Source organism: Musca domestica, unplaced genomic scaffold, assembly GCF_030504385.1.
Source record: "Musca domestica strain aabys unplaced genomic scaffold, Musca_domestica.polishedcontigs.V.1.1 153, whole genome shotgun sequence".
Classification (NCBI taxonomy): domain Eukaryota; kingdom Metazoa; phylum Arthropoda; class Insecta; order Diptera; family Muscidae; genus Musca; species Musca domestica.
Genome location: NW_026712211.1, coordinates 802,860 through 822,487, shown reverse-complemented (window position 1 = coordinate 822,487; position 19,628 = coordinate 802,860). Strand labels below are relative to the sequence as shown.

The following is a 19,628-nucleotide window of genomic DNA, read 5'->3' as shown; positions in this document are numbered from 1 at the left end:
TGAAATTTTAGGTTAAAGGCCATTTTGTTTCAGGAAAAACTAGTAAGAAAGCAGTAAGTTCGGTTGGGCGACCTTCACCCCGACCCTCCACCATTTGCAATGATGTTGGAAATGTACAAAAAAATAAAATACGTTACAAATTCTTTTCAAATCTTAAAAATACCGAATATAGTCCTTATATTGGGGTCTATACGAAAAGGTGGGTCTGCAGACATCTTTTGTTATGGGCCATTGCAATATTCAAATTCGAAAGTTGAAAAAAATCCGTTGAAAAATGTAGCTAAAATCATCGAAATACCGCACGAAGACCTGGTTCTGCAAAGACAATTTTTCGTCACATGCAGTAGTATCCTTTAGGAACTACAAATACGAAATTTGAAACAATTCCGCTGAATATTGTACTCAATATCTTCCAAATAACGAATATGGGGAGGTACAGTTATATGTGGGCTATACGAGGACGTGGATCTGCATAGACAATTTTCTGTCACAGGCTGTAGTACCATTTAGGAATTTCAAATTCGAAATTTGAGACAATTCCGGTGAATATTCTACCCAAAATCTTCAAAATAACTAATATCGGGGGGTACTGATATATGGGGGCTATATGAGAACGTGGACCTGCATAGACAATTTTCTGTCACAGGCTGTAGTATGCAGTTGGAACTTCAAATACGAAATTTGAATCAACTCTGGTGAATAATGTCCCTAAAATCATCAAAATACCGAATATCGGGGGGTGGCGTAATATGGAGGCTGTACGAGAACATGGTCCTGCATAGACAATTTTCTGTCATAGACTGTAGTACCCATTAGGAATTTCAAATACGAAATTTCCAACAACTCAGGTGAATAATGTACCTAAAATCGTCAAAATACCGAATATGGGGAGGTATCGACATATGGGGGCTATACGAGAACGTGGACCTGCATAGACAATTTTCTGTCATGGGCTGTTGTACCCATTATGAACTCAAAATACGAAATTTGAAACAACTCCGGGGAATAATGTCCCTAAAATCGTCAAAATACCGAATGTCGGGTTGGAACCGTTGTATAGGGGCTATACGATATCGTGGACCCACAGGGTGAGAAAAAACTGCAACTAAGTCAAACGCCATAATTTTTAATTTTGTTTTTTAAAATTATTGAGTAAAATCAAAAGATATCGGAAATAGCATCAAGTTTTAGAATAAGTTTAGAATTGTTCGAATTGGTCACCTTTGGCACGAACTATGGCCTTCAAACGGCCAATGAAACCGTCACACGCTGTCCGAATGTTGCTCTGCGGTATTTTGGCCCATTCCCGGCGAAGCGCTTGCTTGATCGACACTTTGGTGTTTTTTAGTGCCAACCTTGCGGATTGGTATCTGGAGATTTTGGAGGTCATTGAGTGCGATGGTGCTGAGTCCTGTTGGAATGTCCAAGGTCTGCGGCCAAAATGTTTGCGTGCCCAAGGCTTTAATACACCCTCCAGAATATTTTTTACGATAATATTCGGCATTTATTCTGATGCCACGGTCGATTAGTACGAGCGGAGAGCGACCATCGGCTGTTATGGCGGACTAAACCATCACCTTGGGCGGCGCACTCTTTAGCTCTTTTGAGTCTATGTTCTTTCTGTTGCGGTGTAAGTTCTTGCACTTTTGGAATTTCAATGGATTTACCCCGAGCTCATTTTTCAATTTTTTTTGCCGAATGAAGTATTGCGATATGTTCATCTCACAAGTCATTTTTCGGCCGCTTCTTTACTTTTCGAACCATTTCTGTAAACAATATAATGAGCTGTCACTGGTATAATTTTAACAGTTGTCGGACGAGTGGCTTAGAAATGACTGTAGTCTGCAGTTTTTTCATCTCACCTTGTATATACTTTTTAGGTATGAATTTATTTTTTCGATGAGTTACAAATGGAATGACGAACTTAATATACCCCTTCATACTATGTATGGTGGAGAGTATACAAATATGTGGGGGTTAAACGATTCGAATGTATTTAAAACATTTCCATTTAGGAATTTCTGTGGAAAATCCAAAGTTGTCCTGTCTAATATCCTTGTTTTTCTCCGGAAACTAGACATCCAGACATTTCGAATGGCATTTGCCAAAAATAATACCTCTCTAATATATTGTCTCCTATTTGGTAAAATATATACCCCCCACACAGTTCCCCCTTGGTCGCTCCCGCATTTGACAGCAATTATGAGTCAAAAATTTTTAAATTGTGTCTCCGTGTTATTGGAATTATATTCTCAAAAATGTCACATTTATATTCCCCATACAATTTTATTGAGTCACACAAATACACGTACTCACAAACACATTCACACATTGATACAACCACATCCTGTGGAAGAACGACATCGTTCCCCATGTTACATGTCAAATTAGGCGAAAATTTCATTGTGATACCCAATTTTTGTTTACACCAATCGTCTCTGGTGGAAGGGTGTGTGTGTGTAGCTATGCCAGGGCTGGCAGAATGAGAGGGTGTCACATTTACACGAGAAACACTGTAAAAGGGATCAGACACACACCCACACACACACCTCATTCGAATGTTGTATTCCTTCGTGTTCGATTTCATTTCATTTCTGTCGATTAAATTATCATTTGTCGTTTTTAGTTTCGTTGTCATCAGCATCAGGGATATGTCGGAATATTTGGCTGGTAGTATCACGTTCATATATATACTACATACATACAAAATTTTCAAATTTATTTCGAAGTATTCAAACAAATTTAACCACTAACCCAGCAAATTAAAAGTCCCAAGTTTTGGCAGAAATCTGTATGGAAGTCAGCAGATATTTTAGGATATCAGAAAAGAAAGAAGTAACTGAATGATTTAATGTAGTACTCAAAGGATAGATTTTTTTAATCCCAGCCTTGTCGTCATAGATCATTTGATAGTTCAACAAGTAAAAAACTATAAGTTCGGCCGGGACAAACTTTTAATACCCTCCACCTTAGGGTAAAAGAAACATTACAAGAAATGAGGCAAAAAACCATTAAATTACCGAATATCGGGAGGTACCGTTATATGGGGACTATACCAAAACGTGGACCTATAATTACAATGTTCCGCTACACGAACTAGGACCCATTATGACCCATAAATACCAATTTTTAGACAAATCAGTGAAAAATGTGGCAAAAACCATCAAAATACCGAATATCGGGAGGTACTGTTATATGGGGGCTATACCAAATCATGGACCCATAAATGCAATGTTTCGCCACTGGAGCTGGAACCCATTATGACCAACAAATACCAATTTTCAGACAAATCCGTGAAAAAAGGTTGCAAAAATCATCAAATTAACGAATATCGGGAGGTACCGTTATATGGGGGCTATACCAAATCATGGACCCATACATGCAATGTTTCGCTACCGGAGCTGGAAACCATTATGACCCACAAATACCAATTTTTAGACAAATCCATGAAAAAATGTGGCAAAAAAAAAACTAAAATACCGAATATCGGGAGTTACCTTTATATGGGGGCTATACCACAATGTGGACCGAAATATCTCATTTTCAATACCAACCATCCTAGACACAATGCAAATAGCTCTGCTAAATTTTGGCGCTCTACGTCAAATAATTTGGGCTGTATCGTGATTTCAACAGACAGACAGACAGACGGACATCGTTAAATCGACTTAGAATTTTATGCTGATTATGAATATAACTACCTTATGGGGTCTAAGACGAATATTTAAGGATGTTACAAACGGAATGACAAAGTTAATATACCCTCCTTTCCAAGGTGGAGGGTATAAAAATATGTCTTGTCAAGATGAACAACTTGTTTCGGAAAGTTTGGAGGCACTATATCTGAGGGAAATATACGATTTCGTTCCAACGTTACACCTTGTAATATTATATTGAGCTGCAAGATGAGTAACATACTCTTTCTGCTACCTCCTCCACCAACGGTCGGATGTTAAACAAATCATATACTTTATAGGAAGTGAAATGAATACCTGATTTTAATACTCTCAGCCGCATGGTTACAGAGAGACTCTAGGTCCCTTTGGACCAAATCCCTTTCCGGACATTTGGAGCCTATCTAGAGTTATTAGTCCGTCTGTGTGACTGGTTGCACGATAACTTGCGAAGGGAGTATCCGATTTAATTCAAACTTGGTCTATTGTAATATTATTGTCAAACTTAGATCGAGTTCGGAGATGGGCAATATTGGCCCACTCCACTTTTTACCAACGCAAGATGGGAAACAGGGTGAGATGAAAAAATTGCAACCAATTTCAGACTGCTGTCAGTTCCAAGCCACTCGCCCGACAGCTGTTAAAATTATTCCAGTGATAGCTCATTATATTGTTTACAAGCGAACAAAAGCATTTTGGTGAGAATTCTTCAGAAAAAAAGTTATTCGTGATGGATTTCAAGCGGGACAGTGTGATTTCTTTTTATTTGGCTGGAACACCACAAGTGGCTATCGTTAGAGCACTCCAGGATTTAAATGTGAATAAATCTTTTGTGTCTCGTACCATCGTTCGTTACCGTGATACTGGTAGCGTAGCCCGACGTCAAAGAAGTGGACGGAAGAAAACAACAACATCAGCAGAAATGGTTCGAAAAGTAAAGAAGTGACTTGATCGAAACCAGCGTCGCAGTGGCCGAAAGGTGGCTCGTGAGCTAAACATATCGCAATATTCCATACGGCAAATATTAAAAAATGAGCTCGGGGTAAAGCCATTGAAATTCCAAAAAGTGCAAGAACTTACATCGCAAAAGAAAGAAAATAGACTCAACACAGCTAAAGAGTTGCTTCGCTTGGCCAAAAGTGTTGAACTGCCGAATTCGTTGTCCAGCAGTTTGTAAACAAACAAAATTATCGTGTTTACTTGCCATAGAGGTCAGCGGAAAATGTGCACCTTCGGCTGGGCACCAGGACTCAAGCGCCGGCCATGGTGATGGTGTGGGCCGCCATAACAGCCGATGGTCGCTCTCCGCTTGTATTAATCGACCGTGCCATCAGAATACCTGCAAATATTATCGCAAAAATATTCTAGAGGGTGTATTAAAGCCTTGGGCCCGCAAACATTTTGGCCGCAGATCTTGGACGTTCCAACAGGACTCAGCACCATCGCACTTAGCACGCGCCTCCTAAGAAAGGTTACAAAATGTGGCTTATTGCTTCATTACCAACTCACAATGGCCACCTAAATCTCCAAATACCAATCCGTTGGACTAATGTGTCTGTGGTATTTTGGAAAGCAATGTTGGCACTAAAAAATACCAAAGTGTCGATCAGCTCAAGCAAGCACTTCGCCGGGAATGGGCCAAAATACCGCAGAGCAACATTCGGGCAGCGTGTGACGGTTTCATTGGCCGTTTGAAGGCCATAATTCGTGCCAAAGGTGATCGATTCGAACAAATCTAAACTTATCCTATATTTGATGCTATTTCCGATATTTTTTGCTTTTATTCGATAAAATTTAAAAAAATATAAAAAATATGGCGTTTGACTTTGTTGCAGTTTTTTATCTCACCCTGTACGTCTTTTATGCAACATGTACATTTTATTTATTTTTTTTTTTTTCAAAATCTATAAGCAGCTTAAAACATCAATATCCAAAATTTTGCCATAAAATAGTGACCAAAACCCAGTTAATATGGCACATGGACTTCGTTCGAATTTTTTAACCATTTTGTAAAACCGAAACGAATTTGACTTCCCTACCATTCTGCCGTTGATGCTATTTCATTTCGGCTGTCTGCCTTCGCAACCAGCCTGCTGCCACTTTGTCTGGCACACCAATTTAAGCTTATCAACTCAATTGTGGTTTTAGCACATGAAAGCTCATCTGCTCATCTAGAGGATGGAATGGATGAAATTGGGTAGATGAGTAACGGGTTCTACATACCCATGGCAGGGAGAATTTCCGTTTTAAATTGAATACCAATACAGGGTAGATATTTTGTTTCCAACCATGTAATTGAGGAAGTGAGTGAGCGAGGGAGAGGGAAGTGTACAACATCAACAACAAGTTGGTAACTGCAATCTCTAACATATGTGTCCATATTTTATTGGGGTCATTGGTTCAGACCAGATGTGTGTGTGTGCGTCCGTGTGCAATTTTAATGAAATTTAATTTCCCTACCACATTTTGATAAATTGTCAGATTTATTATTATTAAAATTGGATAGGTTTGAACTCAACTCAACACATCTGCTGCTGCTGCTGCTATCGACTCGGTATAACCAACCAAATGAACAATAATAGTGTGTGTGTGCGTAGCATAGGTATAATACATATGGACATACATATGTATGTATGTACCTGCACCTGTGTTCCGAATGTGGTAATTGTAATTATCCACAATAGCTGTATTAAATTTTTATGAACTGTTTTGTAAAACAATCGTTTAAATGGATGTACGCATATTTTCCGGAGGAAATGCGATTAAAATTTAATTAATAATCTACCATTAATAAAAATGGTCAGAAGGAATAATAGTTGTAATTTTTATTAATTTCTAGGTTAAATATGAACTGTATTTAACACCGATTATTTATGTTTTGGATCAGCAACATGGCTTGAGATTGATTGCAAATTCGAAGGAGATTAATGTAATTTACATAAAGTAGTAAAATGTAAACCCTCAGAAAACATGCTACTAATTGACACCGAATGTTGACAGTTAATAAAATGATCAGATCTATTCCCACATTTTTCAAAGGTGAGGCTACCGTTAAAAATACTCCCAATATTATGCGATTGCAATCCCTAACTATCCTTGAACTGTTTCCAGGACCTAATGACTTAACATTAAAAAAAAAAAACAAGTTAACAATAAAGAAATACCCTCCACCATTTGGAAGGAACTTGAAAATTTTCAAAATTTAAAAAAAAAAACAAAACTAGTAAAGAAGCAGCTCAGTTCGGCTGGGACGAACTTTTAACACCCTCCACCATTTGGAATGACCTTGAAATTTAAAAAAAAAAAATCGAAAAGTACCACTTAAATGAAAACCTTTATATGGGGACTATACGAAGACGTGGATCTGCATACGAAATTTTTTGCCATAGGTTGTAGTACCGATTAGGATCTTCCAATACGAAATTTGAAACGATTCCGGTGAATAATGTTGCTGAAATCCTCAAAATACCAAATATCGGGAGGTACCGTTATATGGGGGCTATCGAAGACTTGGACCTACATACATAAATTGTTGTCATGGGCTGTAGTACACATTAAGAGCTTCAAATACGAATGTTGAAAGGATTCTGGTGAATAATTTTGCTGAAATCATTAAAATACCGACTATCGGGAGGTTCCGTTGTATGGGGGCTATACGAAGATGTGGACTTGCATAATAAGTTTTTTGCCATGGGTTGTAGTATCCATTAAGAACTTCAAATACGAAATTTGGAACGATTCTGGTGAATAATGTTGCTGAAATCATCAAAATACCGACTGTAGGACAGGCAGACAGACGGACATGGCAAGATCGTCTTATAATTTTACGCTGATCTAGAATATGTAGTTTGTATGGTCTACAATGAATATTTCGAGGAGTTACAAACAGAATGACAAAGTTAATATACCCTCCATAGAATGGTGGAGGGTAAAATAGTATTAACCGGTTTTGCCGACAGAAGTATCTGGGGGTTATGGTTGAGTTCTGATAGAGCAAGTAATAAAAAATCGCTGACTTGTTTCCCAAGGTATGACAGATATAATTATCGGTAATTGTGTCCCTTTGTGGGTGAGGTACCAGAAGGGTTTGGCAGATGTATATCCTCTTCACAGCAGATATTGCGTTAGCAACAATATTTGGATGTGCGAAATTTGAAGAGTGTCGGATGCTTATTTCTCTTTATAACTGATCTTGTCTTGATAGAAATATTGAGATGTGCCAAGTCTAAATGGAATCGGATGTTAATTTCGCCTTTTATGACTTTCATGGATTTTCAAAAAGTTGACCCCTTGTGGGGGAGGTACCAGAAGGAGTGGACCGATATATTCCATCTTCACACCAGATCTTGCGTTAGTAGAAATAATGGTATGTGTGAAATATGAAGAGAACCGGATGCTTATTTCGGATTTTATAAGCGTTTTTGTTATTCAAAATTTTGAACCTATTGTGGGGGTGGTACCAGAAGAAATGGTCCGATCTCTACTTTTTTTGTAACATATCTTGTGTTGATAGAAATATTGAGATGTGTCATATCTAAATGGAATCGGATGTTAATTTCGCGTTTTATGAGCTTCATGATTATTCAAAATTTTGACACTTTCTGGAGGAGGTACCAGAAGGAGTGGACCGGTATATTCCATCTTTCCACCAGAATTTGGATCAATAAGGATATTGTGATGTGTGTAATTTGAAAACAATCTTATATCGCATTTTATAAGAGATACAATTTTTCAAAATTTTGACTCTTTGTAAGGGAGGTACTTGAAGGAATGGACCTATATTGTCCATTTTCGCACTCAATCTAAGTTAACATTACGATGTACCAAGTTTGGATTAAATCGGATACTCCCTTCGAGAGACCGACAGACGGGCGGACGGACATCGCTAAATCGACTCTAATTACCTTGAAACGGATTTGATCCAAGGAGACCTAGGATCTTAAACCATTATTTCGATGAGGCTGTATCAAATGATTTATACCCTCTCTAGCCATATGGTAGGGGTATAAAAACACTCAAATACGGGCCGCGACAGTGCGACTTCAAAATTAGGGTGATTTTATAAAACTAAGGGAACTAAACTTTCTAAAAGTCCACTTTTGTTTTCGAAAACTTAAATGTCTATCCTAAGAACTACGCCTTAGGTTATTATGAGCCCTTAGTTTCCGGGGAATAATGTCGCAAAACATTCAAAGTAGGGAGGTACCGTTATTTATACGAAGAGCTGAACCTGCATAGGTGTGACAGGCTGTAGAACCCGTTATGAACTGCTCATTTTTAAATTTTTGAAGCTATTCGACATACGATTTCTGGCAATCTATGCTTTTTAGGTCTCCGGTAATATTGCTGGCAAATACCCGGGAATAAAATATTCATACTTTTTAATTTGTTTCTAAGATTTCGCAAATGAATGCATTAGACCAAATATTGCCTCCTTTAATTTTGGTGAACAAAATTTCATAACGTAATTAAACGGCCACTTCACGTTCATTTTCAAAAAATTACAGTTGTTTATGCCGAGTTCTAAACTTAATTCCGTTTATTTGACATGGTAGAAGAATACAGGTAGTCGCATCGACACAGCTGCTGGGACAATGAACTGTCAAACCGATTTTGGAATTGAAAATGTTGAATGAAAAATTATTGAAATTTGTAAAAATTGCGTATTATAACAAACTACGAATTGCGTCGTATAGGAAAACATTTAAAAAATTACTTATTTTTGATAAAACATTTTAAAAATTTTGACATATCAATGTTCCCAAGCGTTGATGCATCTACCCAAGGTAGATCTAACAGGTAACCGCATCGGCGAATTGCTACAACAAAGCAACTTTTGTGGTCCCCTCAAATGTCAAAATTGGCATCTAAAGCGAAAAAGATAGATTCGCCGTGACATTTAAAGGTTGCGGCAAATTTGTTTCAACCAATCAGAAACGAGGTGTTTGTTTACATTTTATTTTGTGTGCCTCTCGTCGTAGACGAACGTCGCAATAAAAGTTTTTATTGTAAAACAAATAAGAGTAAAATAAGTATTAATTGTAGTATTGCGATATTTTTTAAACCAAGAAACTTATAATGACTATATTTTACTGGTTTAAACCGAAAGTTTTCCGGAACTGCAAATGACAAGAGTCGAATTCTTGCAGTACTTCCCGTGATGTGCTTTGGGAATCTTAGATGTTGAGGCTAACTTAATTCTTAAAGCTGCACTCCATTCTAACCTCCTTCCTTCATTTTCTTTTATTTTTTTTTACTTGTTTCACTCTTAACTTGCTCTTAAATTATTTGAAATATTTTAAAAAGGTACTTTTAGGGAAGACAACATAAACAAATTTGTTGTTGCATTCATTTAGGGCGAATTCTTTATTACAACAATTTGTTTTGACATTTAATGGTGCCGTCATCTGGGCTGATGCGATTACCTAGTACATCTACCTTGCATCTACCTATATTCTTCTGTCATGAAATTTGTCAATTGCACAGGAGGTAACAGACGCCGTAATATTTTCAAGATCCTCAGCAAAATTATGAAAATTATTTTAAATTGGAATTATATTAATGAGAACATCTGATTAGAAATTTTAAAACTATTTCAGATTTACCGTATATTGGATTTCAAATTAATTAAATTAAAAAAGAACCACTCAGAAGTCGTTCTATCCGTTTGAGTGGAGCGATCATCGAAGAAACAATGCCACCAATGGAATTCCGAAGAAATCCCAAAAGAATGGCAAAGTTCAAAACCTCACGCTACAGATAGAACGATGTACCTCCTCATCGCAGGTTGATGGTTTTCCATTTTGCAATGAAAGTAATTGAAGACTGACTACAGAAATGATCCTGTGAAGTATAGTCTTAATTTTTCAACGCCAACGGTGAATGTTATTAGTATTGGAGAATATAAAGTGAATGAGAATTTTTTAAGAGTAACGAAAAATGTGAACGTGCTCATAAACCACTAAAATCAACCAAATGTGAGGCAATGTGCTGCGATAATGGCTTAGGTAGAGAAATTATATTGCTTGAGGTATGTTGTAGTTGTTGTATTGTGGATTTCTAGAAATAACCCCAAGCAAGACTACCTACCTACCTAATTGTTGATATGTTATTGTTGTTGCAGACAAACTCATTGATAATAGGCGACGAGTGTTTTAGGTTCATAGTACATACATACATAAGCGTGTATACATTGCAGATTTTCTCAAAATGTGAGGCCTTTAGTGAAATGATCAAAAACATGATCCGAACACATTCGACTCCGCATAATTGAAACAAAAACGGGTGAAAAGACAAATTTGTGTGAATTACCACTTAGTTTGAAATGTTGATTTTTATGAACAAATTTGAATTAAATATGACAATGCAAATTATATCTGCCGTCTTTTTAGGCTACATAATAGGAAGCTCGATTTAACTATTTACGATTAGGAGGTGTATTGCAGTTCTTAGAAATTGTTGATGGCAAGAATATTGCAGTAAGCTGGAGTCGATTGTACGAGAAATATCATCAACATTTGTCTTACATACATACTAAGTAGTTTTATTCACTACACCGTTTTCAAGAATAAACAGAAGCCTTTAAGGAAATCGAAGGCATTTTTTTTAAAGATAAGCATGAACTAATCTTTTTTACCCTACACCACATAGCGGTAAGGTTATTATGTGTTTGGGCATTTGTTTGTAACATGGAGAAGGAAGCGAGATGGAGGATCTTCATAGAATCACTTTCTGAGTCGATTTATGCATTTATTATCCGATTGAGATGCAATTTTGCAAACAATATTTGTTTAGCCAAGGACGAACCCTATTGAAATTGGTGAGAATCAGTTGAAATTTAGATATAGCTTCCACATACATCCTAAACCGATATCGGGTTAATTGTGCACAAAATGGCCAATATCAGTCCAAATGACCTGAATTTTTGCACATCCGACCAAATTCAGTCTAGAAGCTGGTACTTCAAATTTGGTGAAAATCGGTTCAGATATAGCTATGGCTCCCATATATATGCTTCATCTGATTTGGGGTTAACAGTCCCTTCACAAGTGTAATATGCACTCCAAAACAATAATCTTTGGTGCCAGATATCAGATACAGCTCATAAATAAGTTTTGCAAATTTTATCAGTATCGGTTCAGATTTAGATATAAATATAAATATTTATCCGATTCCAGGTTTTTTTTGTGCACCAAATGGCTAATATCAACCCAAATGTACTGAATTTTGGCACCTCCGAAGGAGTTCAGTTTAAAAGCAAGTGCTTCTAATTTTGGTGAAGATCTCTGTTCAGATATAGCTATAGTTGGTATGATCTACTTCACGTAAATTCCCAACATAAACTTTTTTGTTGTGTAAGCTGCGCATAGTGGAGTAGGGTATAATATACTCGCTCGCCTTTTGACCTTTCCTTACTGGCTCTATTTTAGTCCTTAAATTGTAGGTTTTATGTCAATTATAAAAAAAATGATATATACCCTCTCTAGCCATATGGCTGAGGGTATAAAAATGGCTTTCGCAAAATGTTATTTATACTTTAAAACCGAGTAACAAAATGCATAGGGTACAGGGTTGCCCATATTCGACGGACCCATCTGGCAACGCCATAACTTTTGACAGAGATGTCACATCGCTTAATGACATACCGCGTTTGAAGCGTCAGTCCAAGCAGATTTTTACCATGAACCAATACACGCCACACGAGCGCTCTGAAATAGTTGAAATTTACATTCAACAGAAGAAGTCAATTGTGAAAACTCAACGTGCTTTTAAAACATTAAAAAATGTGAGAAGTGCGCCTTCTAAGAACACCATTAAGCGTTTATACGAAAAATTTTCGACTGGTAAGGCTCTTTCTAATCCGAAGAGGCCACATAAAAGTCGACCAAGGCGATCGGCCGAGAATATCGCTGCCGTACGAGCCAGTGTTGAGAGGTCCCCAAGAACACCCCAAAAACGCCGTTCTCAGCAGTTGGGCATGGCTCGGTCCACTTTACAACGGATTATTCGCATTGATTTGCATTTGTTCCCGTACAAAATTCAATTGACGTGAAGAATGTTGCCTGCGGACAAGCCTCGTCAATTGGAATGGGCCCAAAGAGTCATCGAAATGGCCTTAGATGACGAGCAATTTTGGAACAAAATTATCATGTCCGATGAAGTCCATTTCACATTGAATGGGACCGTAAATAAGGAAATTGCCGTTTTTACGCCACTGATCATCAGGAGATTCAAGAAGTGCTTCTTCATGACGAAAAAGTCACAGTTTGGTGCGACGTTAGTGCGAAAACGGTCACTGGACCGTTTTTATTCCAAAAAGAAAATGGCCATGCTGTTACCATCAATCAGGAGCGTTATCGCGACACGATGACCAATTTTGTGATGCCAATTATTCGTCTAAAGCGTATGAGGCAGTTCTGGAGACGGCGCTCCACCGCACACAAGTCGCATAACAATCGATTTTCTGAAGAATTTATTTCCGGGCCGTTTGATGTCGAAAAGTGGTGATTTGGACTGGCCACCGCGTTCGCCCGATTTGACGCCGCCTGACTTCTTCTTGTGGGGATATTTGAAGTCAAAGGTTTACGTTAACAAGCCAAGGACCGTAGAAGAGCTCAAGGACAACATTCGTGAAGAAATAGCCGCTATTCCGGCCGAAATGTTGGCAAAAACGATGGAAAATGCAGCAAAAAGGGCACAATACGTCATCAACGCCAGAGGCGGCCATTTGAGAGATATCATATTCAAAAATTGATGTAAACAAATCTACTTGGAACAAATTAAATGATTAACATTGCCAACCGCCAAATTTTTATTTTTTTTCTTTGATTTTTTAAAAAAACATGGGTCCGTCGAATATGGGCACCCTGTATATGATATGATTGACATATATAAAAATATTCGATAAATTTTGAGTTGATATTTGGGCTGTTAGAACTTATAATTTTATTTCAATGAAACAAATTTTAAATTTTGCCACAATATTGATGTGCCTATAACACTTTTGGAAATGGTGTAGGTGGTGATTATAGTTTTATCCCAACAAACATTATAATAATCCATTTTGTACCGTTTCTCAGTTTCATCAAATATTTTGACAATTCTAGGACTAATTTGTGATTTAAAGTTTTCTAAGAAAGAAAAATAATCACTACATTTTATGATCTGTAGACTTACGTTTGTATTCATAAATTTAGACGGCTGTAATCGATCGTTCCCTTTATGTGTGGACTACCCTAAAAAGAACCTAAATGATCAGTTTCTATTCGCCTAATAAAAACATAAATTAACTCAAATCTGTTATAAGTACTTCAAAACCTTCAATATTTCTAAAGTCGATCGCCACACTTATATATCGGCTTTTTGTTAAAATTTCAAAATTCAATTCTGGCTTAAAATAAACGAGGACATCCTGCTAAGTTTAGATATTCCATAATATATTAACACATGCCCATGGTGGCCTAGTGCTCTGATTCTTCTACTCTACTGACCTTCACTTTAATTTTGAATTTTCAGTTACTTTTTAGAAATCGCTTTCGGACTCGTTTTTCCCCCTTCAGTGAAATGTTTTGGGACTACTAAATTGTTTGCTGGGAATGAACCATTAATTGGGCATTAAAATGGAAATTAGTGGTCGCATACAGTAAGCAACAAAATGTAGTATATACATATTAAATGAAAATGAATATAAGTTTTAATTTTAACTTTTCAAAATAGTTTGTAAAGTACCAATCTAAATCTTATTTTTAACAGATTGATAATCAATCTTTTGAAAATTCTACTTAATATAAAATATAAAGTTTTTTCTTTTAGATTCTAAAGCAGAAATACACACACATGTATACAAACTGACATACGTTCGTACATATAAAATAAAAATAAGCTAAGCCAAAAAATCGAACATGTTCATATCGAAAAAGGTTTTATATAAAACTATTTTGTATGTTTATATACCAATGTTTGACGCTCATGGTACAAATAACATATTTGAGATCATTCGATCGCTCATAGTAACAACACTTGGGCGCCAGCATGCCGAGTGCTAAAGTCGTGTGACCACATACCATACATTTACTAAGAACAACAACAACAAAAATACACACTCATTGTGTTAATTACCCCTCAGGTAGCTGAAAATAGATTTTTAGTCGTGAGTGCTAAGCAAACGTCTTTTCTACACAAAATATTCCCAATTTTGTGGTTTCATGTTTAAAAAGAAGAAATGTCTGTTTTGACGCAATAATTATAATTCTCATTCACTTTATATTCTCCAATACTAATAACATTCACCGTTGGCGTTGAAAAATTAAGACTATACTTCACAGGATCATTTCTGTAGTCAGTCTTCAATTACTTTCATTGCAAAATGGAAAACCATCAACCTGCGATGAGGAGGTACATCGTTCTATCTGTAGCGTGAGGTTTTGAACTTTGCCATTCTTTTGGGATATCTTCGGAATTCCATCGGTGGCATTGTTTCTTCGATGATCGCTCGATTCAAACGGATAGAACGACTTCTGAGTGGTTGCTCCTTTTGATTTAATCAATTTGAAAAAAAAAATTAATATGGTCGCTCGATTCAAACGGGTAGAGAACTACTTCTGAGTGGTTGTTTTTTTTAACTTAATCAATTTGAAATCAGGGAATAGAATATTATTTTTGTCCGAGAAATCATAAAATTGTGAAATCAAGCGTTCCATCTGTAGGTGAAATTAAAGTGTATAAAGTGGAACAATGAAAATGGACTTTATTTTTGAGAAACGTTGATGATTACCGCGATGCTTCCATTTGAAACGTTTTGAAAAGGTTGAAGTAATAAATCATTATATATGAAACTGAACCAAAAATAAAATTATTAATTTTTGTACTTAATTTTAGTATAAGTTAATTATTTTCTAGTGGAAAATAAATGTTGCCTTTAATAAATCAATTAGAAATTATAAAAAAAGCTAAATGCGCCACAATTTTCAACATAATCTGAAGAATTTTCCATATGGGTTTATTGGGCTTTTATGGTCAGGTTAATTAAATGAAAATGTTTTGCTCAACGTTTCGTTGGATTGTTTCCAACTTTTTCAAGAGCGTTTGTTTTATTGAATTCTGGTGATAAATGCGAGATATATTTTATTATTAGATTTTTGTTTGGTGACATATTCGTTTTGGCGAATTCTGACAAATGATTTGGCGATGTTGGTAGATAAAAATCTGATAACCCTGATTTCGAGGCATGCTTAGTCGAAAACCATAGTCGACTTTTGTCTTCAATCGAAAAAAGACTTGATTTTGTCCAATCAGCTAAAAATCGTATTTTTCGTTAAACCCAAGTCGACCCAAACACGAATATTTCAGATTTTTGAAAACCTTGGGCAAAGTTTACTACAATACTATTTGTTGGGGGTATTATATGTTTGATTGGGACAAAAATTATGTCACACCTCGAAATATTGGTCCTTGACATAGGAAACTATATATGGATCTTCCTATCTCACAGAGCTGAGTCGATCTAGCTATGTATGTCCGTCTGTCAATGTTATTTTATAATCAAGCTACAGGTCGCATTTATGGTCCGATCCTCGCGAAATTGAAAATGGAATTGGGGTTAGGGTCTGAATAGAAGCCTATTGTATTTGGAGATAATCGCAATATATTTAGGGGTTGAAGTCGACCAAAACCAGAAAAATTACCTGATTTTTCAATTGCTGTATAGGTCAGAATTATACACCAATCAAAGCGAAATTTAGCATGGGGTTAGAGATTAATTGGATTTGGATGGTCATCGGACAATATGTAGCGGTTGAAATAGACCCTAACTTCAATATGAGAAAATACGAAAATTTTCAACTAACCGCAAATATCTCAAAATCCTGTCGAAACCGGAAACACACGAAGAGGTCACTTCCAATCTTTATATTGACGCTTATATCAAAAATATCGAATATTTAATATTTAAATTAGGTACAATATGTATGTAAAATAAATTAATTTTAGTTAAGTCAAGAACCGCTGGGCTGAATTTGACAATTCTCCCCAATTCGAAATGGCCTCTTGCCAGTAGAAGATAAAATCTAAAAAAATCTCAGAAAAATATGCTGGTAAAAAAGTGCATTTTTTTCATAATTTTTTTATATTTTTGTCATATTTCTTATCGCATGCGATCTTTTCAATTTGACTTAAAATTTTGAATTGTATATTTTGTAAAATTATTTTTTTACACTCTATAAAACTTTGTGCTAAGGGTATTATATACAGGTCGCAATTATCGGATTATAGGATTAGAATCAGAATTAAAGACTATTGTTTTTTGAAGATATACAGTTAGTGGTTCAAATGGAACAAAAAAATTAAAATTGTTTGATATTGCAGTCATTCTATAGGCCACAATTGAAAACCAAACGACACGGAATTTTGCATGAGAGGAAAATTAAGGACATTTTGGATGGCCATTGGAATAAATTTAGCTCTAGAATTGCGTAAATATTGGGCAAATGCTCCTGTTGAAAAAGCTAATGTTAGCAAATGGATGTTCCAAAATGGATTTTAACATAAAGGGGCTTCCAACACATGCTAATGTTGTTGTAGGGTATCACATGGTTGCCCCGCACGACTTGCTTTGCTTACTTGTTACTATTGTGTTGGTTAACACACAGTTATCCCATGGGACTCTCTTTGCCATATCCAAAGAGACCCCCCGTAATTTGAGATATATATTTTGCAACAGAGGTCTTTGGATTGCAACCAGAATAATTGGTACAGAAAATAGGTATAGCCCCCTTTTCTAAGGATAACTTCGATTTCAAGTATTTTTGAAAGCTTTGGCCATGTTTCCATTTAATTTCGCCAAATTCTGGCATTTTGATTTGTCCTTATCATGCAGAAAGTTTATTTACGAAAAAAATATCAATACAGGCCCACGTTTTGCTACAGTCTTTATATAAAGATACCTCTTGATTTTATTTATAGTAAGGGTCTTGGCCATATTTTCAAATCGATTTTGCAGTGTTTTTATCAGCAAGACATTATCAGGCATGTCACAGAATGTAAAATCGTTCAAGAGTGAAAAAGAAAACGGTTTTAGCTTCTCTAAAAAACGGAAAACGCAAAAATTTTGCGTTTTGATATCACTTTCAAAAAGCAGGGTGAAATTGAAATGTTTAGTGATTTTAACGTAAAAAATAAACAGAAGACACATACATTTAACAGAAAATATTGTTTTAACCAAATTCTCTTAGAATGAACATGTTTTTGGAATTTATTTTACAAAAAATCTATTATTTTTCTAATCCATGATGAAAACGCAAAAAAATATGCAGAAATGAACGGCAGACTTGTATTGTTGAATTATTGCCATATGTGTTGAAGAAGAAGGTGTAGAAATGTACAACTGACAGACCAAAAAGCAAGAAAGGGGAAAAACAAAAAAAACAATTAATTGTTTGGTTTCGACTTTCTTTTTTCTTCGGAAGACATTCTTAATTTGATCCAATGTGGACAAATTTCAGCTTCAATTGCATTAATAACTCTCCACATAATTGTAGAAACTGTACTTCTCCCAAGGCTTAGCTCCACATCTCTACCTATAACTCCTTGAAATGCACCCGTAGCCAAAAACCTAAGTGTTGTTGCAAGCTGGATAATAGCCGGTATATTGGAACGTTTGAGGTGGGGAGAAATTTTTTCCAAAACTAAAACAAAAGCTTCTTTATTTAGCCGATAATAAGTTATAAATCTGTAGAAATAAATTATTATTAAAATAAATTTGAAAATAACTCATTGCTGGTGGATCCTTACTCTGCATTTGAGTGAGATAAAGGATCTGATGCGTTCCTCAATGTCCGGCGACGATTTTTTTCAGTAGACCGCTGATTTATTTCTTCATCCATTACAGCAAGTATTGAAGCCCCTGGCATTTTTACTTTTGGTGTTTATATTATAAAAAACAATTTAAACTCCTTTTTTAATTGTCAATAATTTGTTTACGACTTTTTTTTTCATGGAGTTACCATATTTTTATTTCAAAAATGTGAAATGATTTTTTTTTTCCGGATTAGTCAAAACGTACGAGTGCTGAAGAAGCAAAAGCAAATCGTAACGATTTGGAAAAGGTAAAATAAATCGATTTCGTAAAACTTCTGTGACATGCCTGTATATTCCAAAAACACTGTATACCTAAAATGAACGGATTCCAGGGAAACCTAATCCGAAAATGTTAAAAAATTCTCCTTTATTAATTCATAATCTCCTGGATTTTCTCTGCAATTGTTGAATTATGTCCCAGGAACATTGGCCATAGTAGAGTCATTTCTAGAAAGAAATACCATCCTTTAAAATATTTTTCTCATTTCAATTTATTTTTCTATTTTAAATTTTTCCTTAAAATTCTCATTTGCGTTGGGGAAAATAGTGGTAATTTGTAAACATTATCGTTTTTTTTAATATCTTTGAAAAATGAAACATCTTTGGCAAAACTTTTCTCTGTCTCTCTCATAGAAACCCAAAAATAAATACAAATTTATCTTCATTCTCAATGTGTGTGTGTGTGTATGTTGAACATATTCTCCATGAAACTTTCGCTGATATCTCAAACAGTAAAAGAACGCTTGGAAAGCCAGCCAAGCAGCCAGTCATTCGTAAGTTTAAAAGATTCAAATTGTAGCTAATATTTGTTCATCGGTTGCTATTTAATATTCCCAAATGAGTAATAGCCGCAGAAAAATTTCTTTGGTGTTTAATTTTAAGTTTTCGTGGTGCGTACATGCATACGTACATATTCATGTTGCATATGGGCTGGGTATTTAACTAAGACAAATTGCTGCATAGTGGATTGGAATTGAAAATAAGGAAAGAACTGGTTAAGAGCTCATTTCAGATTTTTGGGACGAAAAAAATTTCAAATTAATACACGACGTCTCTTAAAAAATGCTAACATTTTTTAAAGGTTTTTCAAATTCGTTCTAG

At 35.7% G+C, this 19,628-nt stretch overlaps 1 long non-coding RNA gene and 2 other non-coding genes across 3 annotated transcripts; 1 reads left to right on the top strand and 2 right to left on the bottom strand.

Annotated features, from left to right (window-relative positions):
• Positions 1–10,316: 10,316 nt before the first annotated feature.
• On the bottom strand, positions 10,317–10,534 carry LOC131801328 (small nucleolar RNA U3). Its single transcript, XR_009341788.1, has one exon. It is a non-coding gene; the product is annotated as a small nucleolar RNA U3 (small nucleolar RNA).
• A 4,447-nt stretch (positions 10,535–14,981) lies between these two features.
• On the top strand, positions 14,982–15,199 carry LOC131801330 (small nucleolar RNA U3). The gene has a single exon (XR_009341790.1). It is a non-coding gene; the product is annotated as a small nucleolar RNA U3 (small nucleolar RNA).
• Positions 15,200–17,909: 2,710 nt separating this feature from the next.
• Positions 17,910–18,703, bottom strand: LOC131801324 (uncharacterized). The gene is made up of 2 exons (XR_009341786.1): positions 18,462–18,703; positions 17,910–18,399 (listed from the first exon to the last, which is right to left on the bottom strand). It is a non-coding gene; the product is annotated as an uncharacterized LOC131801324 (long non-coding RNA).
• Between the last annotated feature and the right edge of the window lie 925 nt (positions 18,704–19,628).